At 49.2% G+C, this 22,500-nt stretch overlaps 1 protein-coding gene across 25 annotated transcripts in view; it reads left to right on the top strand.

Annotated features, from left to right (window-relative positions):
- The window catches only part of map2 (microtubule-associated protein 2), an 83,522-nt gene that overhangs the window by 13,988 nt on the left and 47,034 nt on the right, over positions 1–22,500 (top strand). For 9 of the 25 annotated variants that reach the window (XM_042066881.1, XM_042066883.1, XM_042066900.1 and 6 more), the window contains exon 1: positions 12,951–13,219. The gene's annotated coding sequence lies outside the window, so the exon portion shown is untranslated. Of the gene's footprint in view, positions 1–12,949; positions 13,220–22,500 lie in introns of those variants that run through there. The other 16 variants (XM_042066892.1, XM_042066891.1, XM_042066897.1 and 13 more) reach the window with 4 other exon arrangements.

The raw sequence follows: 22,500 nt of genomic DNA, 5'->3' as shown, positions 1-22,500 counted from the left end.
GGGGTGGGTGGAGGATGGAGGCCCAGCAGAAGCCTCGCAGCTGGCTTACATGGGAGCCATAAATATCATGAGTGTCACCTGCAGATAATAACCTGGCATCATCTCCACTAACACCAGTCTGTTGGGTCTGTTCCGGTTATGCTGACTGACATAGCTGAAAGCGCCTGCTACCGCAGCATGTCTGTGACCACATGTGGAGAAAGGTTGCTTTCCTTATCACATGGAGATGGAGAAAACATGCACAGCTTTGGTCGTTTCTTGCTGATTAGCTGAGTTAGCAGTATTTTGCGTAGATTGGTGCCTAATGCTCTCATCGTGTGAAAGAAATAAGGGGTAGTAGGGCCGGTTTTATTGGTATCTGTTGGATTTGTTGCTTTTACTGCCTCAGTAGAACCATAGATCAGCAGAGGAGTCTAGCCCTGAGGGTCCAGAGATTCACAGCTGGAACCATCTGTAAGCCATGTGGTGCCGAAGAGACCTGGCTCTCCACGGCATACATACACACAAGCACACACACACACACACACACACACACACACACACACACACACACACACACACACACACACTGACACACACACACACACACACACACTGACACACAGCTCTTATTGTATTGCTCGCTTTCTCTTTGCTCTTGCTCTCTCCCACCTCATCACTTTCCATGAAGCCCTGTCGCTGTTAGTTGTTGCCATAGCGACGGACTCTCTCGGAGTTACCATGGAAACAGAGTTTGCATGAAACCTCTGCTCTGCTCTCCTCGAGCCACCCACAGCTCCCTCTCAGAAGAGGCTCTTCAGCGAGCCAGCAAGAGCCACCACACACAGGAAGTGTGTTAGTCAGCAGCTCCATACTTCCCTGGGACTCTGTGCTCCCTTGGAAGAATGAGGGGGAAAAAAATATGTTTTTTGGTGACTGTTACATATCAGCGTCACCACTCCTTGTGGAGAGATGGAGAGAGGGGAGGTGGCGCCGGCTACTGTGACATGTGAAAGCAGTCGTGCCTGTAGGAATCTGTTTTTATCAGTGCAGTGCAGTCTGGTTAAAACAACACGACGGTTTAAATTCCTCACAGCCTTTTGTTCCTCGCTGATTCTTTTCATTTCCTTTGGGCCCGCGGCCTTTAAATCCCAAAGCAGTTTAATAATTAAACAAGGCATCGCAGGGGTTGATAGAAGCCTAATGAAGGCAACTGATGAGGGAGTGTGTATGTGTGTTTGTCTGTGTGTGTGTGTGTGTGTTTGTGTGTAAGTCTCTGTGTGTGTGTGTGTGTGCGTGTGTGTGTGTGTGTGTGTGTGTGTGTGTGTGTGTGTGTGTGTGTGTGTGTGTGTGTATGTGTGTGTGTGTGTGTGTTTGTGTGTGTTTGTAATGTGTAATGCTTGGGGCTTGAGTGAGCATAAGTGATCCTCCAGCTGAACCCCGATGGGAGTGGATGAGATGAGAGAGAAGGGGAGAGAGGAGAGGAGGGAGCCAACATGTGGCCAGCCCAAGGGGTGCAGGGCAGGCGGTGTGCCGCAGCCCTCTGAGTGCCCGGCTCCGACTTATGGATGGCCGGGTCCTGAGGAAGTCGTTTGTAACTGCGCTGCAGTTATGTATACATCCTGTGTCTTGTTTTAGCAGCGGGGGGAAGCGGCTGTCAGCGGCCTCTCCGCAGATGAAGCGCAGACCAACTGCGAGCCAGCACTGGACTTTTACCTCTCCGCTCCACTCTTCCCCCTCCACCCCTCCTTGCCTCTCTCCATCCCTCCCTCTCTCTCTCCATCCCTCCCTCTCTCTCTCCATCCATCCCTCCCTCTCTCTCTCCATCCCTCCCTCTCTCTCTCCATCCATCTCTCCCAGTGGTAGGCTGGCGGCCATGCGGTCCCCTCACAGAGGGGGTCGGCCTGTGTTTACGTCTTGTGAAACTCATTAAAGTTCCATTGGCTCTTGAGAAGCTCATCTTCCTCTCCTCTGTGTGGGGGGGTGCTCGCAACTGATTTATGGTCCAGAGAATGTGGCCGTTTGGGTTGGACAACCCCAGGCAGACATAGACATAGAGATTGTTTGTTGGCCACGTGTTGAAAAAGCAGGGACTTGATGAGTCTGGTAGAGAGGGCGTAATTGAGTGCAGTTGTTTGTGCCTGAGTTGCACACGAGCTCGTAAACAAAGCTATGAGATTTTTCCCGCCTGGTTGTAAAGAGACACACACACACGAGCGCGCACCCATGAGATCTGAGGCAGCACCACTAGTCTGCCGACCGACTTGCAGAACGCTGGCTGTGCCCTGCAGTCTGTTTGATGTTCACAAGTTCAAGCACCCTAACGTCATCATCGTAAAAGCGTCGAAAATGTGGTTGGACTTTCCTGCTGGGGTGCGGTGAGCACTAGTGTTGGCACAGAGCCACTGGTTTGCGCATGATGTTCTTGGGCACGTGTCAAAGGAATGGGTGACGCTGGGGCACAAATGTTTGGGTGCAACTTGTGTTTGTGTTGTTGATCAGTGTTTTTGGGGAGGGCCTGTGATTCATTCAGCACTGATTCACTTTTCAGCAGGCTGGCTCTGGCAGGATGAACCACACTTTCTCCTCCAACTGTAATATCAGCCAAACACCCACCCCACTTCCCTCCATGAGGCACTCTGCTATTCACGAGCTTGTTTGGGACAGTTTGTGTTTGAGGCTCGCTCTGATTAGAGTTTGGTGGATTTACAATTCAGACCAGATACTTTATGTCCATCAGTTAGACCTGTAACTCTGTTGGATACTAAATGCGAACAATGAAAAGTGTTTATGCGTGTCTGAGTGTTTAGTGCTTGTAGTCAAGATCCAGACTCTTGTATTTTAAGGTCTTGTGTCATGTCTTTCTCACACGATCTCCTTAGGCAAAGCTTCTCCAATCAGCTCCCCTTTGCCAAACTCATTTAGATGCAACAGATCCCAAAGACCATCGTCCTTATTAGTCCTTATCCTTTGTTTGCTCACATTCTCTAACACAAATAAGGGTGGATATTTATCCCCTGTCGCTTCAGAGAGGCAGGCGAATCCGCAGGAGTGGGAGAATTCAGCTCTAAGAAATCAATATTTTATTAGGTTTTACGAAGCAAGGCAAACACCTCCCCTCTGCTCAATTACATCTTCACATTTCTACCGTGTGTCTTGTCAAGTTATCCTCCTCCATTTACCACAACTCTCTTCCCTCTGCACCTTTCTAACCTTTGAACTTTCTGTGTATCTTTTCTTTTCAACCTTTTCAACCACTCTTTTCTCACTTTTACTCTCTGTGCTCTGGCAGCTATCTCTGAATCATGAGAGACAGAGAGGGATTAAAAAAGAATGAGAGAAACATCTGTTTATGAGGGGTAAGAGAGTGCTTCTGGAAGGTTCCAGGTCACACTTCCTGCTTCACTACTGCAGACCCCTTCCTCCTGTTGAGTCGTTACATCACACAGTAATAGAAATAGCCACAACGGCTCTGTCCCTCTGCCTCTCTTGAAATTGCTTTTGCCATTTTAAACTGATTTCAACTGATTGAGCGTTCGAGCAATTTTCCCCCGTTTCATGTTCCCCCAGCTCTCCCATGGGAGTAAAATAAAGATCGGGCCTTCGTTAGTTTCACTGCTTCCGCTCTGCAAGTACTAAACACTCTCTCCTGGGCATTGGCTGGCGTGGTGAGAACGGCCTCTTTGTTTGCAAACGGTTTGCACTAAAGGGTGACTCAAGCAAATTGCCGTAATGAGGGAGCCATCAAACTATTAGTGTTGAGCAGACATTCGACTTTGCTGATGGAGTTGCCAAAACTTCATGGTGGAAGATATACAGTATGGTACAGCTTTGGCCAGTGAATGTTTTCTGATCATTTTACTGCCAAGGTTAGGTACAGTATGTATCCTATGGGGTATACAGAGAGAGAGAGAGAGAGAGAGAGAGAGAGAGAGAGAGAGAGAGAGAGACAGAGAGGGAGAGAGAGGGAGAGAGACGGACAGGAAACAGCATCCACGCTACACAAAGAGTAAATTACCCAGCACTCTAAAGCCCAGAATGTTTCCATTCTGACGTGCTTACATTAACTCTGGTCCACAGAAAAAACACATACACTCAGGCAGATGTGAACACACACACACACACACACACACACACACACACACACACACACACACATACACACACACACACACACACACACACACACACACACACACACACACACACACACACACACACACACACACACAGCCTAAATTTCTCATTGCCGAGCTGTGGTAAGATGGCTGCTTTTTGGTGGGCATGTGAGAAACACCCAGTAGCTCCTGGCAGGGATTATGATGTTATACGGGTGCCTGTCTGCTGTGTGTGTGTGTGTGTGTATGTGGAGGCCCTTTGTGGGGCTGTCTGGGGACCACACCCAGGAGGGTGTGCACCACCCCTCCTCCCCAGGAGCGGGCCTCTGATGTGGGCCGAGAGGAGGGTGCTGTGCACCACAGAAACCTGGCACACCACGGCACACCGCGGGCAGCCAGCCTGCACACTTTTTCCAGGCCTGCCTGCAGACCTTCCCCAGTGGGCAGAGAATGGGCCAGGGTGCACCAGTGGAGGAGGGAGAGATGCTCTGACGGCCTTGTTTTCCACAGTAGAAATACACACACACACACACACACACAAACACACGTACATCCACACATATATCCTTGTAAGTGTACTTCCACATACATGCCTAAATACATGTCAGACAGATACACATACACACACACACACACACACACACACACACACACACACACACACATACACACACACACACACACACACACACACACACACACACACACTACCAAATGTCATACATTACCCACTAGGTCAACTCATAGACTCAAATAGCCATGCAGTGTACTCATGTCATTCCATGTTAATATATGGTGCGTCCTCTTCTCTGATGGGGCCAATCATATTTACTCCCCATCTCCCCCTCTTGTGTTGCCTCCCCGCTCAGCAGCTCTCTGGCTGGGCCCTCTCTGGAGCATTGCCCCTCTCTGCACTTCCTCTGCCCCATATTATCTAGGCCTTTGCGCTAACCTTGCCCATGGGAAGCATATTTCAGCTGAGAGGAATTTCCGGTGCTCCTCCAAGCAGCAGGAGAACACAGTGATGAGAGAGAGAGAAGCGCACTCACAGGAAGTAGGGAGAGCAGAGCTTCTTTTGACGCCTCAGCCAAGGACTGTGTGCAGTGTGTGAGAGTAAGCATGTGTGTGTGTGTGTGTGTGTGTGTGTGTGTGTGTGTGTGTGTGTGTGTGTGTGTAAAAGATCTTCTCTGGTTCTGCAGACTTCATCTTGGCACCATCCAGGGTCACCTCCAGCTCACTCACCCTGAGCTGGAAAGGGCTTTGACCACCTACTACAATAATCACATCTGCCTTCCTTAGCAACTTCCTTCAGCCTTCACTATAGTTCCCTCTACACACACACACACACACACACAGTAGTCTCACACACACACACACACACAGTAGTCTCACACACACAGCTTAGCTTATATCAGTGGGGGGTGATGAAGACAGGGAAGAGGGGTTTGGAGAGTTCCTGATGAGAAACAGGCGGCTCTGGGAGAGGGGGATTTGTGCGTACAATGTTGAATTTGGTGGGGTGGAGAGGAGAGGGATGGAGTGGAGTGCGGTGGGGTGAGTTGTGGAGGAGGGCCGTGCTGCCTCTGGCTGCACACAGGACGAAAACAATAAGCTTGTTATGATTATCACTACTACTGGAAAAAAACAGCCAGCGCCCTAAAAACAGAATTGAAGAAAAAAAATGGAGGGAAAAACTAAGGAGGGATGGGACTGAAGGAAGAGTGAAATCCCTACGGGAGTTTTGGAGGGGTGAAGGGGGTCATCCCCAGTTCCTCAGTGTGGCGCCGCACAGTAGCACAGTAGGGGCAAGTGAACAACACATCACATCCTGCCATTCTCTCAGCAGGAGAGGAGGGGGCTGATACCCTGCTGGTCTGATGAACACAAACCTGACATGACAGGTGTTGTAATTCTAATCGGGACGCTGGTAATTCATTTAACTGGACATGTCCTGTCGGTGCAAATGAATTTGTAGTGGGGTTTTTTATGGCCCGTCTTTAACAGTGGACAGAGAAATCGGCTGAAGCCTGCCCAGTTCTCTCATCTGGCGCGTGCTATGTTCTCTGGCATGCCGCTCGACAGAGTGAGCTGATCCACGGGCGATTTGTCAACAGGATGTGTCCTCAGTTGGGCTTTAAGGGAAGGGGGTGGGCTCAAGATCTAATAGAAATCCAGATCCACTTGGAAACAACAGCCGTGCACCCATTCTTTCATCCCTTCTTTTTTAACTCTCATCCCTCCGTCCGTCTACTTTCATATCCCTCTCTTTCTCTCTCAATCCCCTCTCTCTAGTGGAGTGGTGCAAACTCCCCAGTCTCAGCCCACATATGGCATGGGAGGGTAAGGAGCTTGGCATTAAGGCCATGGTGTGTGCTGTGGCAGTGGGTGATCTGGAACAGGTGTGGCCATGACCCTCTGACCACCAGGAGCTCAGATGGCAACCTGGTCATCCCGAGCCAGCTCACTAGTGTCCCCACATGTCACACCGCCACTGTGCACTGTCCACTGTCACTGCTCTTAACAGTTCCTATACCCTGTTGAGCAGGAAAGCGTTCACTGTGACAGCGGAACAATGGGTGAGGCTCTCAACTGATGTGAGACAGCTTAATGAAATATCTCAGCTGTGTCTCCCCGTAGTCATGCGTGGTGATGGACACTCTAATAAAACGGGATGCTGATACTGTTTTCTAGCTGTCTAGATCATGGCATGGAAGTCTAGTGGAGATATCCCTGGGATATGACATTAATGAGCATTTTTTATGATTAAAGGTAGCCAATATTTTTGTGGACTGATGAGTAATTTGATTTCCATGATTTCTTATCGTGTCTTGGTTGCAAAGCATGATGAAAGGGGGGATGGGGATCTAACTGGATAACACACTCACATTCACACTGCAGACCATTAAGTCCCTCTTGCTTTTCACCCCCCCACCCCAAACTGCCCTGTAAATAAATAAAAAAGTCATGGCTAACATCAGATTAGGACGTCTTAGTTCTCTCTAAGGATGAGCGGATCAACCCGTAACATTAGATTTCCGAAACAGACCCTGAAGGCTGAGGCTTTTCTGTGGGCACCGACAGCACAACTGAAGGAAAAATACGGCCAGACAAAATGATCGATCTCACAGCTCCCAAAATTGGATTTGAGAAAAACACATTATTATAGTGCAGGGATCCTGTCACATTACCACCAGATGCCTGCTGCCCACATGAAATGCCAAGCTCTGCAAGGGGCCATCGCTAGCCCGCTTAAAGCGTCTTGGGTGAGAGGTCATCAAAGTGGCTTCAAACAGCATTACCTGTGTCAACAATGTTCGACAAACTAAAAGAGCATCAGGGTGCTATTGTTAAATGAGTTGTGAACAAAATTCACAGATTTAGGTGGGGTAAATTGTAGTGTGTGTACCTTAGAAGCAGTGGTGTTTCTGATAAGGAGTGTTTTTGTTCAAGTAGATCAAGCTGGGGTATGAAATATGAACTGGTACACAACACTAAGCACCTGATCAGAGGGTAGAGCAGCAGCCTGGCTAATTGGCTGCTTGCCTGTGGTTGAGAAGGTCAAAACAGGAGCAGGAGCATTACCTGTCCTCCTCCAGCTCTCACTGAACAACAATGGCAGGAGAGTGTATTGTATCTTGTTTCAGCGAGACAGGTCGCAATCATTAAAGATGACAGTCACCCCATTTACAAGCTCCTCATCCGTTCCACAGTAGGGAGTGTAGGCCTACTGACATCTGAGGTGCGTGTGAGCGGCCATCTTTTCTTTTTTCTCTTCCTTTCCCTCAGCACTTGTCACAAACGGCTTTTGTTACGGTGGCAACTAGGCAGCAGAGCGGCCATTAGCGAGAGCCACAGTGTTCTGTCGGGGTGTAAATAGACGCGGGCAACCTGTTGGTCGTCTGCTGGGGGAGGCCGTGTGTGTGACCGTCTGCCGTGATTGGAGACGAAGCGGGAGATGTCGTCGCCTCTGCTGGGTTCCATTAAAAGATTAAGGTCAGACTGGTGTAAATTAAGGCGGGCCTGCCAGTGAGCTCAATGACCCCCTGGCCTCCGGGTTATTCCCATGGGGGGGTTACTCGCTCGCTCGACTGGGTGGGGCATGGGCAGGAGTCGCTCTTTTTGGGGTTGCCATGGAGACAGGGCTCAGGAGCGGAGAGTTGACTGTCAGTCAGTCTCTGTGTAGTTTGCAGCCATTTGGGTGGGTGACTGGGATTCTTACTGGTTGCAAGGTTCCAGAAAGATCTATTGTTGTAATCTGTCCCATGAAATATCAGGTGATGTACTGTAGCCATATCATATATAAATCTTTTAGTTCTGTATGTAACAAAATGCATGCTCATAAACCTGCTGCATATGTGTGGTTTACGAGGCTGAGAAAATACTTTTTGCATTCTTTATAGCTCTATTTCTCAGCAGCCTCTGTGTCATTAAACAGCTGAGATTAAATGTGTGATTGTCTTTTACGGGCCATTAGAATATCCCCACTGAAATATCCTTTCTGGCTCCAGACCCTGTCCACTCCATTGTCCTGTTTAGTCCACTTTATTACCCCCCAGTGTTTCACTTACTCTCTCCATGCCTGCCCAGTCCCCATGAGAACGGGCACGGGCTCATCAATGTATTGACAGCAGCCGATGAGGCAAATGGACTGCACAGCCTTGTTTTCTTTTCTATCAGGTTTTTTTTCCCACTGGCCTTTCTTTTTTGTTGCTGTGCTGTGATCAGATACTGGCCCAGCAGAGAAAGGACCAGGGCCTGTGTGATTAAGCCATTGAATATGGTAAACCTGTAGAAATGGGTTTGGGGCTCTGACAAAGATGAAAGCGATGCTGTTAATGAAGGGCCTGTAATGGCCGCCCCCCCCCCCCCCCCCCCCTCCTGCCCCTCTAAGGTGCTTTAGAATTGCCCCCCCCTCCTTTTCTCTCCGCTCTCTCCCTCTTCTCTCACAGGAGACCAATTAGCCGAACCAGATTGGCTGGATAGAACGACAGACGCGTGAAAAATGGAATGGCAAAAAGTTTAATTAGTATGCAAAGCCAACTTGCTCGGGAGCTGAACCTGGATGTCCAAGTTGTTGGCTTTGTACCTTTCTTTGTGATCCTATAATGTGTACTGAATTGCATTATTATACAGAGAATGTCCATGTAACACCACCGTAGTGCTTTTTGGGCCAGTTTGGAGCTGCACCGCCAATCCTGTCTGACAGGACTGATGGGGTTCTGGGCAGACGGCGGGCTGTGGGGATGCCTGTCTGACCGAGTCTGACCCCATGGTCTCAGGTGCAGCGTCTCTCTCTGAGCACACAACAATTTTTCCCAAATCCCTCTTTTTCCATCTCCCTCTTGTCCTAGCACTCTCATTCGCAAGCTCACATTTTCCTCTTCATCAAGCGCTCTGACACCATTTCTTTCATTCTCTTACATCACTCCTCTCGCTCTCTCTCTCTCTTTTTTCAAACGTGTCGTCTCTCATGTCTGCTGTCCTCTCCCCGCTGTTGGTGGGTCTTTCTCTCTCCCTCTCTGACTCCCTCCATGTTTGGGCGGTTTGGAGTGTTTACTCTGACGGAGGGCTGGCAGTTGGGTCGCGTGTTGCTGCAGCTGCTGCCTGCTGGTGGATGATCAGACGTGGCCCTGGACAGCCCCCATACTCACTCCCCCCACTCTGAGTACGTCAGAGGAGGCAGAGCTGTCTCCTACAGCATCCCCCCCCCCCCCCCCACACACACACAAACACACACACACTCACCCCAAACCAAAGACTTATGACAAACAATAGAATTAACATACCAACCAAACAAAGAACCAGCTAAGAGGAGTATTCGGTGTTTAGCCTGTGTCAGTGCCAGTTTGGAATGGGACAAACTTAACGGGGTAAGCTGACACTTGATAGGTGACGAACAATGAGTTGGTTTTGTGGGTCAGTGAGTCATTCATGTCATCAATAGCCACGAGTGGTGTGACTGATCATGCTGGAGGTGTTGCTTTAATGAGGTCCATCTGTGAACGTGGTCTGAGGAGAAAATGGTTCCTCTACCAGGCACTTCCGCTGTTAGAGGCTGTTCCCCTGGGTCTGATTGATTGTGGTGTTTACACCTTTGTTCCTCCATCGTACAGAGCCCTAGGGCGGCCTTGTGCCGTGGAAAGACTAGAGCCTGAACAGTTTGCCGCTAAGTGAGTCCATGTGGGCGAAAGCACAGCTCCTTGGGCTTGGGTGGTGGGAAGGGGTTGGGTTTGGTGTCTGGCTGTAATTTAATTCTTATCATATTCATGTGTGGCTTCCTAAACAAAACAAACACACTTACAGTCCTGAAATACTCCTTTGTGAGTTGTCCTTTTGTTCACCTACTCCTCCCTTCTTTCTCATTATCGCTCCCATTCTCTTCTTTCTCTTCTCTGATACTCTCTCACTCTGTACCACACCCATGTAGTCTGCTTTTGCAATCGTGACAATATTTAAATACACTTGGGCAAGGTTACTTCCATTTCTCAAAGATTACCCTTCAAAGAATGCATCCCCTCCTCCCCTCCACACACATTTCCCTAGCCAGCTCTCTCTCTCTCTCTCTCTCTATATATATATATATAGCACCCATCTTTGTCCCAAGGAACAGAGTGTGGAACACCCACGCTACCTCTGTGCAGTTGGCTGTGCTGCATTGAAATAGTTTGCGGCGGTGTTCGGGCCACCACTCCTCCTGTCTCTTGGACGACATGCACAGCTAAACCTATCACACGCTGTATTTTTGGAAGACAGACGCCCGGGCTTACCAAGGAAGTGCATTAAACGGAGCTGCCTGCCCGGCTGGCGCGACAGGCCAGAGAGCATATGTACAGTGGTCTCAACGGCGGGGGGAAGCCAAAGAGGATAGAGAGAGGGAGAGAGAGAGAGAGAGAGAGAGAGAGAGAGAGAGAGAGAGAGAGAGAGAGAGAGAGAGAGAGAGAGAGATGGAGGGGGCTGGCAGGCTCTGCTGGCTGACTCCTGAAAGAGGATGGAGTGGGTAGCCAGGGGGACGTCAGGTATTCTAGTCCAAGCACAAGTCATGTTTGTGGCTTTTTCCAGGTTTTGAGGACCTGTCATAAAGGGAGCCAAAGATCGGTGGGCCGAGATAATCGGTTTGTGTGGAAACTGGTCTCCAGTGAGTGAGGTTCAAGCAGAAGAGGTCATGTACTGGACATGGGACATGACCCGGACAAGAGACTTGGTCCAGTAATTAGCATGGAGGTCAAGCAACCACCAAAAAGTACCGTATACCCACACGTGCAAAACAGAAAAACAGGAATCACAGAAACCTAAACAAAGCACCTCCACGCGCCGCTACCTAATCAAAGATCAGGTCCCATATGGAACAGACCATGGAGCACACAGAGAGTAGGGGGGTGATGGGGAACTCCCACCGAGCCTGCAGGGCTAATTGGGTCATGTGGGTCTTCCCCTCGCCTTCCCTGCGGCAGGAAGAGGCAGCCAGGCTGTCTTTGTCCGTACTGCCCTGGGCCCTGGCTGAAGGGCCGGCTCTGTCTGCCCTGTACTTTGTTCACAGTGGGCAGAGTGCTAATTGGGCCATGCAAAGGGCTCGCATTCTTTCCCACCCGAGGGGTCGGGCCGAGAGAGCGGAGACAGTGCCCTCTCAGTGCCCACAGGAGTCCGGCATGGGCCACGGCTTTTTCCCAGTTGGCTTTGGTCGGCATGCACAAGATCACAGAGGCCTGAGAGGAGATGGCCACAGTCAGGCTGGTAGGGGTGCTCAGCAGCGAGCTTCGGCATGAATGGACCATTTTGTCTCCTTTGTGTTGTATTGTGAGTGTGTGTGTAGTGTGTCTGCTAGTCACCTGCGAAGACCTGGCGGGGTTTTGTGTGTGTGTGCCGACTGGCGGCCGTGTGGCTGCTGTGGAAAGCGTGAGCTGAGGATGGTGCCGTTATCCCACACGGGGGCGAGCTAAGCCGCAACACCCCCGTCATTAGCCCCTCACAAAGAGGATCCGGGAGTCTAATCACACCTTCACTGCACACGCACGCACGCACGCACACATGCACGCACGCACACACACACACACACACACACACACACACACACACACACACACACACACACACACACACACACACACACACACACACACACACACATATATGCACTGCATACGGACATAACATGCACACAAGCTCACACAGACATGCTGTGCTCCCACCACAGGACTACCAGCTGCAGCATTCAGAATCTTCCGGAAGGGCCAGGAAATGCCACAGAGACCTTAAGGAGGCGTGAAAACTCTAGGATGAAAGCCTCTAAATATTGTCACTCATCTGAGGAATTGCAGGGCATCATGGGAATTAAAACACATTTAGACCGAATTAAGGAGGCACAGGGAGGAAAGGGGTTGTCATCCTGATGGATTTAAGAATATAATGTTAGCATGGCGTACAGAATTATATGTATGATCTAGCAGCAGTATAGGGAAACAATGGACAGAGTTTCTGGAAGTTTCTACCAGAATGACTGACTGATTCTTTAATTCCTCACCTCTATCTGTCTCTCCAGCTGCCCAGACATTCCTTTTCACTCTCCTCCTCTTTCTTTCTATCCTTTCTCTCTGTCTATCATCCTTTCTTTCTTCTCCGACACGCAAACACCCCTCTCCCTCCTCTCTCTTTCCCTCTCTCTCTCTCTCGCCCCCTCCCTCCTCCCAACCCCTGCACCACAGCCTGGCATGCTGGAGGCTGGCAGACATACAGTGAGTGTGTGTGTGTGTGTGGTGTGTGTGTATGTGTGTGAGGGGGAGGGAGCGAAGAGACCAGAGCTATCTCTTAGCCACTGTAAGAGTGGAGCCGGCTGCTTTTGCCTGAACCTGTCGGTGCTCTGTGTGTGTGTGTGTGTGTGTGTGTGTGTGTGAGGAGCCTGTGGGAGTCACATGACAGAAGAGAGGGGGACCGCGAGGACAGCCTGTACTCACTTGGCCCATATCCCTCTGTCTGTCTGTCTGTCTGACACCGTCTGTCTTTCTCTCTGTCTGTCTCCCTGTGCGTCCGTCTGCAGGTCCACGAGTGCCTCTCTCTCTCTCTCTGCCTCTCGCCCGCTCTGTGCTGAGCTGAAGTCTGGCTTCATTGTTTCAGTCCACTCTCCGCAGGTAGGAACCTTTTTGCTATTCTCCCTCTCTCCTCCTTCCTCTCCTCCACCTCGATCAGGGCTTCCTCTCTCGCTCTTTCTCTTCCTTTCTCTCTGCCTCTCTCTCTTTTCCTCTCCCTCATGTCTCTGGTTTGTGCTGTTTCATTTCTCTCATGCTTTGTGTGTGTGTGTGTGTGTGTCTGGACTGCAGAGATGCTGCGTCACTGTGGCTGATGCTCTGGCACATTAAGAGTGTGTCGCTGTGCGGGGAGCCGGGCTGTTTCTCAATACACCGGCTTTTTCCTCCATGGCTACCGCTATGTCTCCCTCTCTCCCTCTCTCCCTCTCTCTCATTTATCTTTATCCTTCTCTCTCCTTCCCCTTCATGCCTTTTCCTGCTGTTGCAGTCCCAACTATCTGCTTACTTATCAATGAAAGCCTACATGTAATTGCTATGTTGTGTTGTATTGATCTGATTTCAGTATATATTGAGGCTATCTGTAATGTTTCAGTCTATGCTCATGTGTTTGTCACACCGATGTGTGTGTGTATGCATGAGAGTGTTCATCTGTGTGTGTGTGTGTGTGTGTGTGTTTGTGTGCCGTGGTAGGGAGTGTGAGTTTAGATGCACCAGGGACTGTTTGTGTTATCGGCTGGGCTAATGATAACGCATGAGGCTAAGTGATGGTGACGCGGGCTGTCTAGACAGCATCCATCACGCTCTCACCAGGGCCACACTCAGGCCACGCGCCCATCCACCGCAAGCATGACTCGGCACGTTAACGGCCACACAAACAGCACAGGCAGCAGGTAGAGCTATACACTCACAGTGACATTTTATACGAAAGCCATTGTTCTGCTGCCTGCATATACAGTAGCATGCACAGCATACAGCATATACAGTCATTTACAAACGTTGTCTTCTTTTTCTTCCTCCAGTCCCTTCATTCTTTCCTTTTTTTCTTTCTCTTTCTTTCTTCCTGTGTTTTCCCCCTTGAGCACGGCAGACAGTCACAGTGTCTGACCTTTTCTCATTCGTTTAGTCCCTGCTCTCTCAAGCCCACATGTCAAAGCCGCATAAGGTCAGGCTGAGAAGCTGGCGCTCCACGTTCATGCGTCCCGCCTCGCACAGAAACTAACCAGAGGAGTCTGTGGCAAAACCCTGTGGGACTGGAGAGCATTTCGTCTCACCCGCACCAAAATATCCAGCGGCCATATTGCGCTAATATGGCGCTGTCTGGCCCCAAGTGCCTTCATTTACCAATAGTGGAGAAGTGGAGTGTGGCGTCGGTGGCATCTGCCCAGGGTGGCCTCGGCGACGAACAAGCAAACCCTTCATTAGGGAAGGAAATGAAGGCCGTGCTGCAGAGGGCCAATTGCTGTCCTTATTGACGGCAGCAATTAGAGCCTCCGTTTCAGACTGCGTCTCGCTTCAGAGGCAAAGCAGGGTGGCTCTGCTTGTCTATGTGTGTGTGTGTGTGTGTGTGTGTGTGTGTGTGTGTGTGTGTGTGTGTGTGCATGATTGTGTGTATGTATTTTTTGCATAGCTATGTGTGTGGCCTTAAATTCTAAGAACTATGTGCTTTTTTAAGTCTTTTGAGTTATTCAAACAGTATGAAGTGCAAAAAACAGACACATGAGAAGACACAAATAGCCCCAGCAGTGCTCAGTGTTGTTCAAAGAGGACACAAACACCAAACAGATGGATTGTAGGGTTTTTTTTCACATCCTCTACTTATCTCCTCCGTCATCTTGCTCTGTTAGCGTTCTGTGTCCAGTCAAGCCTCCACCATGCGCCTAAAGGCTGTTTTTTGCTTCTGCGTCGAATCGATGGCGTACCCCCGCAGACCCCTCTTCGTCGCCGCGAACCCCTCTCCGACCCCTCCGCCATAGCTCGACGTGCACCTCCAAAACATTGTAACTGTGATTGCTCAACTCGTCCTGTGTGTTGATAGAGTGGAGAGAGGAGGGGGTGGAGGGGGTTGTAGCAGACCTGTGAGGCCGGACTGTTTAGCAGGACAACAAGGGAGGCATGCAGGAGACAGCTCCCCCAGTGAGCCACTGCAGCAACAGAGTCAATGATGTAATCACCAGAGAGGAGGGGTTTGGGGGAGAGTGGTGGTTGCTGACTGACTTGACAGGTCAGAGCATTTCCACTCTATCTTTCTCTCTCTCTGTGTCTCTCTCTCTCTCTCTCTGTCTCTCTCTCTCTCTATCTCTCTCTCTCTCTGTCTCTCTGTCTCACTCTCTCACTCTCTGTCTCTCTCTCTCTCTCTGTCTCACTCTCTCTCTCTGTCTCTCTGTCTCTCTCTCTCTCTCTGTCTCTCTCTCTCTCTCTTTCTCTGTCTCTCTTTCTGTCTCACTCTCTCTCTCACTCATTCTGTGCCACCGCGGCGTGTGCACATCAGCATCGACCGCAGCTCCATATCGGGGGCAAAAGTCAGATTGCATTATGTTGATGCTGTGTAAAGTGGGCCGTGCAATCGCTTCTGGTGGCGAATCCATGACCTAAGTAGACGCCCGTCACACCCCTGTGTGCCACCCCCTAGCCGAAGGGTGGAACTGGCTATAGGCTGGTAAGCGTGCATGCTCACTGTGACTCTCTCGAGGGCACTATATGCCCAATACACCCTGCCACTCACCTCCTGAGGTCCCTTGTTCTGAAACAACCCAATCACACGCACACGCACACGCACACACACACACACACACACACACACACACACACACACACACACACACACACACACACTGCACAAAAGCCTGCCATTTTGGCCAGTTAGCAAGAGGCTGTAGCGTGCTTTGTGGAACCACGTGTAAACCTGAAAAGTGGCCAATGCCAACCCGCTGGTGATCTTCAGCAACCCTCAGCTGACACCGAGCTGTGAGAAATGCCCTCTGTAAACCCAACCAGCGGCGTGAGTCTGAGCATGGCACTGAATGTCCTCTCCCAGAGCAGCGCGGCGCCGCAAGATTTGATGAGGGGCTGAGCTGGAACTGAGCGAGTCGAGGCTGTAGCTCACGCAGCTCCGAGGCCTCACTGCCTCTGCAGTTGCGGTCAGTGATGGAGGGCTTTGTCAGACCATGTTAAGAGGAGCCTGGGCAATCCTGCAGCTCTGCGTGCCTGGACAGAGGAGCGCTAGTGGAGTGTGAGCGTGAGAAAATCCATATGGCTCAGGGAAACAGTGCTTCTGTACTCTGGGCAGTAGGTAGTGTGCTCTCTGTTCCTGCTCCTGCTCAGGGGAATTCAAAGGAATGGTGCAATTCTGCATTCCCTTAGGCCTGTTATATAGGAGAGAGAAGAGAGGGAGAGAGAGAGAGAGAGAGAGAGAGAGAGAGAGAGGATGAAGGGTGTAGAGGAAAAAAAATGGCATTTATAAAAATCCTTAAGCTTTAAAAGGATGGGTAAATGTATGCAGGTGCTTATCCCAGAATGCTTATGCTTGAGAACAACACTGAACTCGTTTCTTATTCTGATATGTTTAGAGGACAGCAGTGGGGGAGTTTGGCAATGGTCCAGATTTATTAATGCTTATGCAAAGCAGATGTTTTCTGGAGTCTCCTGGTAGACACTGAGAGGATGTTCCCATTTTGCTAAGTTAATATTCCACTGTTACATCCATCAGATGCATGTATCTTCTTACACATCAAACAGTACACGATCTTGCAGCCTTTCAAGCCAACATGTCTTTTATATGCTCACTACTCTGAAAACGAGTTGATATTTTCTCACAAACCGCCGGGCTTTTTCGTCATAGCAGATTTCACCAAGGTTACACACTCTAGCGCCTCTGTTAGTTCAAAGGCGATGAAAGATGGGATCAGTCCTTCACTGGCTCCATGGAAGATGAGCCTGGTCCACAGCAGCACGATTTCAAATTCATGAGAGGCTACCCTCTGATTTCCCGTTAAAAAAAAACCCCAACAAGTTTATTTTAACCCTCGCCTTCGCAAGAGATACTGTACATGGGCACACAGATGGCTGCTGGGAGTGGGGTCTGTCGGTGAAGAGACAGAGTGGGCGGTGCTGAATTATATATGTTCAAAGCATGACTAGGACCCAAGAGTTAAAGAGGAGAATGTGGAGGTGGCGTCCTTCCCTGGGCTCCTCTTTAAAAATGTAGGCCCTCTCCGCCGGCTCGGCGCTCTGATGGGCTGGGAATGGGGTTTTCTGCCAGACACTGGCCTTGTGAGGTATGGAGAGGTCAGCCATTTTAAAATAGGCAACTTTACACTTCCTTGGACAAGCCGGAACTTACCTGACCTAGACTAAACTTGTCTAAAACTTTGTAGGATAGCATCTCAGGAGTGAGTTTAATCCTTCCAGTCAATAACTGGCTTAGCAACCAATGAATGATAGCCCTGGGACAGAGAGGATATGTGAGTGATCAGGTGGCTATTGTTGTCATAGCGACTGTATTGATTTTAACAGTATTATCACTCTTTCAAAGCCACACACTTTTATTTGAAAGTAATGTGTGCAGCTTCATGTTTGCAGAGTCATCAGTCATATGTGGGCTTGTGGAGCTCTATGGTAATGAGTCACCTGGAGACAGAGAGAGTCACCTTAGTGATGATTCATCTCTGCTATCAGTATATTTGTTTAGAGAGTGATGTTTACAGCAAGGAGTCACAGGATCGCCTTTGATTAATGGAACCTAAAGTGTGGTGCGATTGTTATAAATACGAGTGCGAAAGTAAAGGCCCTTGTATAAACTGTGAAAGAGGGTGAGCACATGTTGGCCTACGCTGAGAGCGAATCTAGCTTTGATGCGTAGTCGCCATGGCTCTAAGGTGAACATAGCAGTGCAGCATGATGGGGCTTTGGGCCATCTGTTTAGTCTAATTACTGTATATTTACTGGAGAATGTGAAGCTCACTATGGGGCATATTGGTCTCCTTCGTTTAATCTACAGTAACAGATGATACCACATGTGTGTATGTATTTCACCATCGGCCATATTGGTCTCCTTCGTTTAATCTACGTAACAGATGATACCACATGTGTGTATGTATTTCACCATGGGGCTTATTGGTCTCCCTTGTTTAATCTACGTAACAGATGATACCACATGTGTGTATGTATTTCACCATGGGGCTTATTGGTCTCCCTTGTTTAATCTACGTAACAGATGATACCACATGTGTGTATGTATTTCACCATCGGCCATATTGGTCTCCTTCGTTTAATCTACGTAACAGATGATACCACATTTGTGTATGTATTTCTCATCATGCTGGCTCTTCTTGAGCCATAGCCATTAGGGCTAGTCATCACTAAGGGTTCTAGGTGCCAGTAGCCTGACGAGCCAGACCCACATCAAGATGTACTGTAGGGTCTGGGAACTTACCATTGGCACTGCTCAATCCGAGGGGCAGGATAAATGGTTGTCTTTCAGATTTCCTCTTCACGCAATAGGATAGCTACAACTCATGAGTCCCATGCATTGCTCCACCAACGGAGCTAGTTGGCTAGTTGGTCAAACTTTTGCCAATTTAAAAAAAGCTTAACTCGAGTCGCGACTCAAAGACCGCTGTTCGCCAGCAGCAGCATCCATCTTCTTTGTTTTCAAGTAGCAGGAAATTCACACGGAACTGTCGCCGACTCTATACATGATGTGATTGGCCTGATAGAAGTTTCATTTTTCCAGCTCGCAAGCCAACGGAGAGTTGCTAAACTACCCTGGCTGCAAGTTACATTTGCTGCCGCTAGGATGCGTTTAGATTTCTAGGCTAAGGTGCCAGGCCACCGTGTCCTAAAGTAGCCTAGCCCACTGAGCCAACTTGCTTACTTAGGCTGCTCATTGGCTCATGGGTGTGTGGGAAAGCATAAATACTCATTTAGATGCTATATGGTCCGAAAAATCACTTAATGACTTCCTGAAAGGGCAGAGGAATGTCTACTACTGTGAGTGTTGTGGTCTGGGGCAGTGCTGCCAGGGTGGTCATTCTTTCCTCTCGCTGCCTTACCAGGTTGCTCACTCAGGGCCCAGAGAGTGTGTGAGAGACCTGATGACCCTGCGGCTGGTGTTTGTGTTGTGTAGCTTATGTATGTGTGTGACTCGTGAACATGCTGTCTGAGGCCTATTTGTGGAGGATGAGTCATGGCTTGAGTGTTGGCAACATCTCCAGCAGCATTTGTTTGCAGCGCAGGAGAAAAGCCCTCACTTTTCCGCTTCGACTCCCCATGGCGCTAGCTGCAGAGGCTTTTCTCTTCTTTCTCTTCTTTCTTTCTCTCTCTTTCTCTCTCTCTCTCTCTCTCTCTCTCTCTCTCTCTCCCCCCCGTGACCCTTTCCGTCTCACTCTCAGTCTCTCACTTGCTCCTGGCACCTTCACCATCGCCTCAACACTGTCTCCTCTCCTCCTCTCATCAAACTATTTCTGTGATTTTCTCTTCCTCTTGTTGACCTCTTCTTCCTCTTTCATCCCCACCCCCCCCTCTCTCGTTCTCTCTTTCTCTCTCTGTCTCCTCGCTCACTTCCTGTCGGCCTTTCACTATCTCCCTCTTGACCCCTCCTTATACTTTTTTCTCTTTTCTCTCAAAGCCATCACACACACACACACACACACACACACACACACACACACACACACACACACACACACACACACACACACACACAAACTCCAGCCTATCAAAGGGAGCATTCTCCCACGCCCTCCCGCTCTCTTCTGGAGGAGATCTCGTCCCTGATATCTCTCTGGCCCTGACAACTTTACTGAACTTGGAGCAGCTCTCCTCTGAGCTGCGGCTTTAAGAGGCTGAAGGAGGATTAGGTCTTAGGCTTTTCAGGGCTTCCAGGAACAACAGCCATGACTTGCTCTGTCACCATGGATGATAACTAGAGGCTCACAGGGCTGTTTTATTAATGTGCTAACCCATGACTTTAGACACACGCACACACACACACACACACACATGCGCGCGCGCATTTGGAATATTCAGTGGAATTCTCCTCTTTTATCTTTTAGCAGAAAAGCTGCCGCTGAGACACACGGATATTATTGGGCTCAGTAATGATGAGGCAAGTGATGGGGTGATTTATTAGTTGCAGTACAGTAGTCAACAGTGTGGGTCATTTTCAGCTAAAGGGAAGCCCTCATGGGCCCCATCAATCAGGGGTTTACAGCCCCCTCACATTCACATTCACATTCACAGTGAGCCCCCGCCAGTCCCCCCTGAACCCCAGCACACATCCTGTAAATATATCAGTGTGTGAATAAGCAGGCTAGCAGGCCTTGGGTCAGACTCACGGTCAGGACTTAGTGTGCTGAAATACTGCAGACTTCTTTATGCTCCAGCGCACTGTTGCAAGACACGCAAAAATCCTGCCTTCATGGCTTCTATTTTATCAAGCATACAGACGTATAAAGACCCATAACTAAGAGGACATTCATAACCCTAATAACTCATTTATGGGTTATGGAGCTTCTAGCAAACCTGGTGAATGCAGGGTTATTATCTTGTACATGCGTCTGTTGTACGGGTGTCTCTGACCCCTGATGACGGTGTGAAGCTATCCTCTGATGCCTAGTCACTCCTCGACGCCAGCATAGAATTTTGGCTTTTCAGCTATGCTATCCTCGACGGAGGAGACTTCTCAAAATGGCTGTGGGGAATGCTTACTCATGCAAGTTGGTTGGAAGCAGAGTAGCAGTCCTCAGCACTTAATCTCCAGTCATCAGAGTCCATTAAACCCCGTGTGACAGGGACAGTCTGATAAGAGTGTCCGTCTGTCTGTCCTGCCTCGTCCCGCCCGCTCCTCTCCCATCGGCGCAGTGTGATTTATGGCCGTGGTTCAACCCCCCGAGTGCTCCCGAGCTTTTAAGCACTGCTAGATCTTAAGGTATCGAATGTGAGCACTTGTATAGATGAATAAGATTATGACTATTTAATTAATTAAAGTAGTGTTGTAGATCTTTTAAGTGCCATGGCAGGCGGTTGACAGGGCAAATAGAGACAAATGACAGGGAAAATAGAATTAGAGTCGAAATGTGAAATTTAAAGCACTTGGTTTAGAAATGACGGGAATAAATAAATTGTTCCACATTGTTGTATGTTCTATATCATATACAAAGTGACATCTGTTTGAACATTTTGCTATTGTGTGCGAACTATGATGCAATTAGAAGACAATGCCATTAGAAGAACAAACTTCTGGCTTTCTTGTACGTCTTCCACATTCTGTCATTTTCTAGCAGTCCGCATTAGGGAGCTAAATGAGCTTGATGGCCATTACTCTCTTCTCTGCCGGTCTCTTGGCACTGTGTGTAGCACCACCTTTCCCAGTCTGCACGTGTTGTGGCTTGTCAATCAGCTCAGTTTACCAAGATGGCAGCTCTGACTCCTGTGTACACAGCCTTGTCACTCTTATGTAAACAGAGACTTAACATCCAGCTCTCAGTCCTTCAATGTTGCTGAAATAGTCTCATTCAGAATCAGAGTGTCTTGGTATTGTTGTATAGGCCTAACATATGTGATACATAAGGTTGTAAGTATTTCCACATTTTGAACAGGTTTTTGTACGACATTTTAGTCTATTTGTTTTTTCATTCATCCTGTGCCGTGTTAATTACTTCACCGGTCTCTTAGATCATAGCCTACCCTACACGGGGTAGCCGTGGCCTACTGGTTAGCACTTGGGACTTGTAACCGGAGGGTTTCCGGTTCGAACCCCGTCCAGTAGGCATGGCTGAAGTGCCTTTGAGCAAGGCACCCAACCCCTAACTGCTCCCCGAGCGCCGCTGTTGTTGCAGGCAGCTCACTGCGCCGGGATTAGTGTGTGCTTCACCTCACTGTGTGTTCACTGTGTGCTGAGTGTGTTTTACTAATTCACGGATTGGGATAAATGCAGAGACCAAATTTCCGGGGTCAAACGGGATCAAAAGAGTATATATACTATATATACTACCCTATCTGCAACCCTGGCCACCATTTTGAGTCTTTCTTTCCCACTAGCTGAGCTACTGACAGCTCATGAGTGTCCCTCAGGGAAGCAGTCTTCCTTGTGCCAGTGTGTCTCAAATCATTTGGTGCATGCCTGCCCTAAAAACACACACACACACACACATACACACACACACACACGCACACACACACACAAACGCACACACACACATGTGTGCACGCACGCACACAGACGCACACACACACACGCATGTGCACGCACACACACACACACACACACACACACACACACACACACACACACACACTGCACAAAGAGAGGGGGTGTTAATGTTCAGTAGCCTATAAGTATGTGTTTGGCTTGGTGATGTTACTCTTGTGGCTGTCAACAGAAC

This window comes from Alosa sapidissima, chromosome 2 (genome assembly GCF_018492685.1).
Source record: "Alosa sapidissima isolate fAloSap1 chromosome 2, fAloSap1.pri, whole genome shotgun sequence".
Classification (NCBI taxonomy): domain Eukaryota; kingdom Metazoa; phylum Chordata; class Actinopteri; order Clupeiformes; family Clupeidae; genus Alosa; species Alosa sapidissima.
This window is presented reverse-complemented; position numbering and strand designations above follow the sequence as displayed.